Genomic DNA, 7,767 nt, shown 5'->3' on the forward strand with positions numbered 1-7,767 from the left:
CTTTCTACTTTATGCTGACGACCTCAAGATATTCAGAAAGATAAGCACTGTGGATGATATTAGCGCACTACAGCAAGACCTCGATAGACTTGAGGAGTGGTGCGATGAAAATAAATTAAGTTTGAATTTAAAAAAGTGCGTGGTGATGTTCTTATCACGGTCCTTGAGTCGTCGTACAGCAGTTTACCGTATTGCTGATCATCAGCTAGAAGAAGTCACAGTTGTAAAATAAAGTGGAGAGAGTGCAGAAGAAATTCTGTAAATATGTCGCGTACTTCCTGGGACGTAAAGGATGGGTCGGAGGCTCGGAGGAGGTTCGTGGTCAATTTGGGATTTGTGACCTGATGAGTCGGAGCCAAGTATCAGATCTCTTGTTTGCATTTAAATCACTAAATGGATTAATCGACTTTCCGGAAATATTGGAACAATTCGGCATTGTAGGCCGTATGCCTGGTTTGAGGTCGCACAGACTGTTAAAAGCGGTTAACTCATCGAAGAACTACGTGCGGGGTGGACCGAGGAGCAGGATTGTAGACTTAATAAATAGACACTATGAAAATATTAATATGTTTGGTTGTACACATGTGAGCTACGTCTCTAGGGTTAAGGAATTAATTAATAATGTATCAATACAGTATCATTAATGTGTGATTTGCCTAGTCAGGGGTATGCCCTCTGTTTTATTTTTTAATTTTTGTTACACTTTTCTGTACAATGCCGATTGGCGTGAATAAATAAATAAATAAATATGAGTATAAACAATCTTACAATTATATAAATTTTATAATATTGTCATAGAGTTTTATTTATTTGTGTTTATTAAATATAAATCAAACGCTGTCGTTAAAAATACTGTTACGAATTTACTCTTTGCTAGTTTACTTTGTTAGGTTCGTATCTCTGGATTGACAAATAAAACCAACACTGTTTAATTTAATTCAACAACTCTTTATTTCACAACTCGTCTACACTATAGCAGTTTACTCTTAGCACTGAATGAATACGTTGGCGCTGCCACGGCTTATATAGCCACGCACTTCTCGCTGATGCCGACGTGTCCTTCTAGAATATCGCGTCTGGAAATTACCAGAACATACGGCTATACGGCGCCAGACGCAAGCAGACAGTCGCGGCGCCAGACTCAGCAATTGTTTAACTAGACAAGCAGACAGTGCGGCGCCAGATGTCTATTGTTTCGACAAGCAGACAGCCGTGGCGCCAGATGTCTACAACAAGACAAATGCTATTCCATATACCTACAGCTATTGTTCATAATCAGGGATGCATATAGTAATACAAATACAACTTAATACTACTTTTTGTAACACTGCCCTCCACTAAAGCCTAATCGTCCCGATTAGGCACAAATCCTCTTGAACCAAATGGGGCGAGCCTCTCCAAATGTACTACTTTCATTTTACATCGTGCTTTCCCATTTCTTTGTATGCGGTATACCACGTCATTAAGTCGTTTCATCACCATATAGGGTCCTTCCCAGGCTGTCTGCAGTTTCGGGGACAAGCCTTTCTTTCGAAGTGTATTGTACAACAGGACCAGATCACCTCCTTCAAAACCTTTTGAATTTGCCGCTTGATCGAACAGGTCCTTCATCTTATTGCTCATCAGATGCGTATGCTGTCTTACCATTAGATGCAATTCATTCATTTCTTCCTTTAAGGCAGAACAATAATCTCCATCATTTCTTACAGCTGTAGGATTCGTTCCAAACTTAAGATCAGCAGGGAGTCGCAGATCAGATCCGAAAATAATCTTTGCTGGCGTGTAACCAGTTGTCTCGTGCTTCGCTGAACGATACGCCAGCAGGAACATCTGGATGCACTTGTCCCAATTCCGTTGGTCTTTATCAACGATTTTCCGCAGATGTTCTTCGAGCGTTCGGTTGAATCTCTCTACCATCCCATCTGATTGTGGGTGTAACGCTGTTGTCCGTGTCTTGTGTATGCCCAATAACGTACAGACTTCTTGGAAAATGGAAGATTCGAAATTTCTGCCTTGATCTGAGTGTAAGTCGACGGGCACTCCGAACCTTGTTATCCAATTTTCTACAAACGCTTCGGCTACTGTCTTCGCTTCTTGGTTTGGTAAGGCATATACTTCTGGCCATTTACTGAAATAGTCCATGACAACCAGTAGATATTTGTTTCCGGCCGTACTGGTTGGGAACGGACCTGCAACATCCATTGCGACTCGTTCAAATGGTGATCCCACGTTGTACTGTTGTAGCCTGCCGCGACTTTTGGTTTTAGGACCTTTAGCTGCCATGCACTCTACGCAATTACTTATCCATTCTGCTATGGAATCTCGACAACCGATCCAGTAGAACCGTTGTTTAATCTTCTCTATAGTTTTTGTAATTCCAAGGTGCCCTCCACTAGGTCCATTGTGATATTCTTTCAATACTTTCGGGATCATGGACTTCGGTACTATGATCAGCAGACGAGACTGTTTGCCATCTTCGCTTTCCCAGGTACGATGAAGGTATCCATTAACGAGGTTTATGCTGTTCCATTGGGCCCAATATGCTTTTGCCGTTGGACTCTCGCTACTTATTTGTTCCTTTGGTGGTCGTACCCCATTTTCTTTGGCTATTATCAGCTTTGCAAGATCAGGGTCCTCCAGCTGATTGATTCTGATGCGGTGAGGAGTCCAATCATCTTCAGGTTCTATATTCAGTAATCGCACGTCGATTATACCTTCTTTTCCTTCTGATTTGGAGCAATGTTTACATTCCAGTGGACAAGGGCGACGTGATAATGCATCCGCATTTTTGTGGTGAATCCCCTTTCGATGTTCCGTTTCGAAGTCGTAATTCTGTAATCTTTCGATCCATCGTGCAATTTGGCCTTCCGGATTCTTAAACTGTAATAACCATTTTAATGCTGCATGATCAGTCCTCAGCAAGAATCGTTGTCCATACAAATACTTGTGGAAATGTTTTACACATTCCACCACAGCTAGTAGTTCTTTTCGCGTCACACAGTAGTTTTTCTCTGGTTTCCCGAGCACTCTGCTGTAATACCCAATTACTCTTTCTTGCCCGTCGATGAGCTGAGACAGGACACCTCCAATTCCATAAGCGCTCGCATCTGTATCCAGGATGAATTTCTTTCCAGATATTGGATAAGCTAACATCGGCGCCGTACAAAGTAGTTCTTTAAGCTGCTCAAACGCTTTTTCTTGTTCCAACTGCCATACAAACGGGCGATTCTTCTTTGTTAAATCATGTTAACTTCTAGCCACGTTCGCAAATCCAGGTACAAAACGGCGGTAATACGTGCATAAGCCGAGGAAGCTGCGGAGTTCATGAATGTTGGTGGGTCGAGGCCAATCTTTCACTGCTTTTATTTTTCCTTCCTCGGTGTGAATTCCCTCAGTTGACACTTTATGTCCGAGATATGTGACCTGCTTCTTCCATAATGAACACTTTTTGGGATTCAAGCGTAATCCGGCTGATGCTATTCGCTGAAAGACTTCCTCTAGATTTTTCAGATGATCATCAAAACTTTTTCCCATGATGATAATGTCATCAAGATACACCAAACATGTCTTCCAGTTGAGTCCTTTTAACACATGTTCCATCAGTCGCTCGAACGTTGCAGGCGCATTACATAACCCAAATGGCATCACAGAGAATTCCCATAACCCGTCGCCCATACTGAAAGCGGTCTTTTCACGGTCACATTCATCAATCTCGACTTGCCAATATCCACTTTGTAGATCTAATGTAGAAAACCATTTCGCTCCAGACAAGGTGTCTAATGTATCGTCGATTCTTGGTAGAGGATAACTGTCTTTCTTTGTGACATCATTCAACTTCCTATAATCTACGCAGAAACGGGTGCTACCATCTTTCTTTTTAACTAAGACGATAGGTGAGCTCCATGGACTTATTGAAGGTTCGATTACACCGTTTTTGTGCATGTCTTCAATAATTTTGTTAGCATCCTCTCGTTTTGCTAGTGGAACCCTACGCGGAGCTTGTCGGATTGGTTTAGCGTCTCCGGTATTTATGCGATGTTTGACAATGCCGGTTCTTCCTGTGTTTCCTTCGTTTGCAAATATGGATGCGTATTTTTCTAATAGTTTTTCTGCTTTTAATTTTTCATTTCCATGCAGTTCGTTCAGCAAATTATTTAGGAGTGTAGGACTTATCTGCTGTGGCTCAATAGTAGGCTTCTGTTCTGACCGTTCGCATCGTGCTATTGCACTTATATTCTGGCAATGTCCAATTACTGCTCCTTTTTTTAGACTTATAGGCGTGTTGAATTCATTCACTACTCTGACCGGAATGGTGGCGTCTTCTCTAGTTTTCACAAGCGTTCTTCCTACCAATATGGGTGTATCTATTTTTGTTGGTTCCACAATCCACAACTCTTCAGTCCCACCTCCTCCATTCACTTTAGCCCATACAATCGCCTCAGATTTTGGTGGAATACTCTGATTATCATCAACAATCACTCTCTTACTTTCAACGTTGGTCACATATCCGGTGTTTATAGGCATCTCCATGTTCTGGCAAAACAGCATTTGCTTGTTTAAATCCAAAGTAACCCCGTGATCAATCATGAAATCTACTCCCATTATAATTTCATCCGTGATTTCTGCTACGATGAAGGTGTGATTAACTTCCAGGGTACCAATCATCACTTCGCAAAACACTTTTCCCGCGACAGCTGCTTCCTCCCCGGTGGCCGTTCGAAGCTTGCAACCGACTAATGGTTCAACCGTTCCTCTTACCACATCCGGTCGGATAATTGAATGTGTGGCACCAGTATCCAAAGTAAGGGTTGACAGTCGTCCATTTACGATGCCGTTGATAGTAAGATTGTTGTCATGGCGACTTATTTGTGATATCGAGATGGCGGGGCAAATAGTTGTGGGAACCAGCTCACGCCCCTTTGAACTGTTCCGTTTTAGTTTAACGACTTGTGAGATGTGGATGCTCCGTCCTCGTTATCTGTTGGTTGTTTCCGTTTTGATGGGTTTACCTTTATATTGCAATTTCGGGCAAAGTGACCCGCTTTTCCACAGTTGAAACATCTTCCTGTTGTATTTACTCGCGGTGCAGCAATTGCTTTCAGAGTCTTCAACATTTCTTCCATCAGCGCCGGTTGTTCCATTTCAACCCTCTGTACTTTGTGTGCTGGTTTACTTAGTAGGGAAGCTGTTTCCTGTGTGAGGGCGTGCGAAACCGTTTCAGCAAACGTTCTTTTTGGCAATGCATATGTGGCGCGTTTGGTATCCACATCACGAATTCCATTTATGAAACATTGAATTTTTACCCTCTCAATGTAATCCACAGGTGCATCTGCATTTGCCAAATGAGCCAGTCGTTCTATTTCAGTTGCGAACTCTTGCAATGACTCGTTCATTTTCTGACCCCTATTTTGCAGTTCGATCTGGTATATTTGTTTCCGGTGCTCACTACCATATCGTCTTTCTATCGCACTCATCAATGCCTCATAGTTGTCCCGTTCACAGTCTGGAATAGTCTGAAGGATTTCTGCCGCAGGTCCTTTCAATGATACAAACAAGGACGCCACCTTGTCCGCTGCATTCCAATTATTGGCCATTGCTGTCTTTTCAAACTGAAGTTTGAAAATTTGAAATGGAATACTTCCATCGAATGTGGGTGCCTTCAATCTTTGGATATTTGTTGATGGTGCAGGGCCATGCAGTTGCAGTTCTCGCACACGATTACTTAATTGAAGAACTTCTGATTTTAAATTTTCTTCGTCATTTTTTAAAGTGCTTAATTCGTCTTCAAATTTTGAAAATTTCTCTTGCACTTGTGTATTATTCTCTGTAATCTGTTGTGTAAGGCGAGACTCTAACTGTGATGTATTTTCAGCTATTTGCGTCATTTGCTGTGCCAGACGATTTTCTGTTTGCACTAAATTTTCTGTTATTCGTGATATATTTTCAGCTATTTGCTGTGCCAGACGATTTTCTGTTTGCACTGCATTTTCTGCTATTTGCCTAATAGCCACTAATAACATGTTAGTGTCTACGCTTGATGATGTTCGTTGTTCTTCTAATTTTTCTTCTACCTTTGCAGAAATTCCTGGCCCATCAAATTCGAACTCGTCCACATTAATTCCATCCGCTTCCATTGCTTCACGTAGTCGTGCCTGCAGATCCGCCTTTTGCCCGCTTATCGGCAAATTACGCTCCTCCAGTTCCTTTTTTAATTGCTGAATTCTCAATTCTCCGAATTTAATCATCTTGAATTTGGATTATTTGACAATCCCACTTCTAACACCAATTGTTACGAATTTACTCTTTGCTAGTTTACTTTGTTAGGTTCGTATCTCTGGGTTGACAAATAAAACCAACACTGTTTAATTTAATTCAACAACTCTTTATTTCACAACTCGTCTACACTATAGCAGTTTACTCTTAGCACTGAATGAATACGTTGGCGCTGCCACGGCTTATATAGCCACGCACTTCTCGCTGATGCCGACGTGTCCTTCTAGAATATCGCGTCTGGAAATTACCAGAACATACGGCTATACGGCGCCAGACGCAAGCAGACAGTCGCGGCGCCAGACTCAGCAATTGTTTAACTAGACAAGCAGACAGTGCGGCGCCAGATGTCTATTGTTTCGACAAGCAGACAGCCGTGGCGCCAGATGTCTACAACAAGACAAATGCTATTCCATATACCTACAGCTATTGTTCATAATCAGGGATGCATATAGTAATACAAATACAACTTAATACTACTTTTTGTAACAATACTTTATGTTTGCTGTTTAAGATGTGGCAACGCTCGTTATTTCATAATTGTAAGCTATCTAACCTCTTCAACGATGAGCGAACTTGCGAGTTCGCACCGCCGTTGCCATAATGTGATGGGCCCGAGGAGTCACCATCTCGCCCCATGTGCCCATTGCGGCCACCACGTCCGTCCTCACGATTTCAACTGGATCCATCATTTTGATTATTATGTTTATTATAACGGTTGTTGTAATTGTTGCCATCACGTCCACCTTGATTGCGCTCACGTCCATTATAGGGGCGATTGGGGTTATCACCAACAAATCTGCAAAATAAAAAAAAATAAATAAAAATACATTTTTATTATTGCGTTGAAATAAGTAATATTATGAAACTTACGGTGAAACAATCGGTGAAGCACCAGTGACACTTAAACTACTAAACATGTCATTAAAGCCTGATTGTAGATTTATATGGAAACGATTCATCCAGCTATCACCGTCGCGATCATTATTGCGCATATCGCGATTCCTTTGTGCGAACGGTGTACGAATAATTGTATCATCGTCGGTGCGGATCTGCTTACTAGGCACGGGTCCCTCAGTGGTCGCCACTTTACGGGGTATCCAGTTGTTTTCACGCAGCTCGATGACATCCTTCAACATGAAGCGTATCCTAGGCGGATAGTCAGTCGATTTTGATTGGCGTTCCAAGGTATCGAAATATTGATTCATATTTAAAATTTGCAAAATTACTTACATACATATGCTCTTTATCCATTTGTGTGTCCATTTTTGTTTGCTTATTTTTATTAAAACAGCTGTTTGACAGCAAAAAGCTTTTTACCTCACGTGGTGACTTTTTTAAGCTTTTTTCTTATGAGGTTTGAGCAAGAATAGCCTCACAAAATATGCCTCACAAGAAATCTCTCAAGTTTTTCCTCTCAACTCAGTTGAGTTTTTTCAGAATAGGGCTGTTAATCTATTTGTTCAGCACATCAATAGTCGAAATAAACTATCGATA

The sequence above is a fragment of the Bactrocera dorsalis genome, chromosome 1 (genome assembly GCF_023373825.1).
Source record: "Bactrocera dorsalis isolate Fly_Bdor chromosome 1, ASM2337382v1, whole genome shotgun sequence".
NCBI classification, from domain to species: domain Eukaryota; kingdom Metazoa; phylum Arthropoda; class Insecta; order Diptera; family Tephritidae; genus Bactrocera; species Bactrocera dorsalis.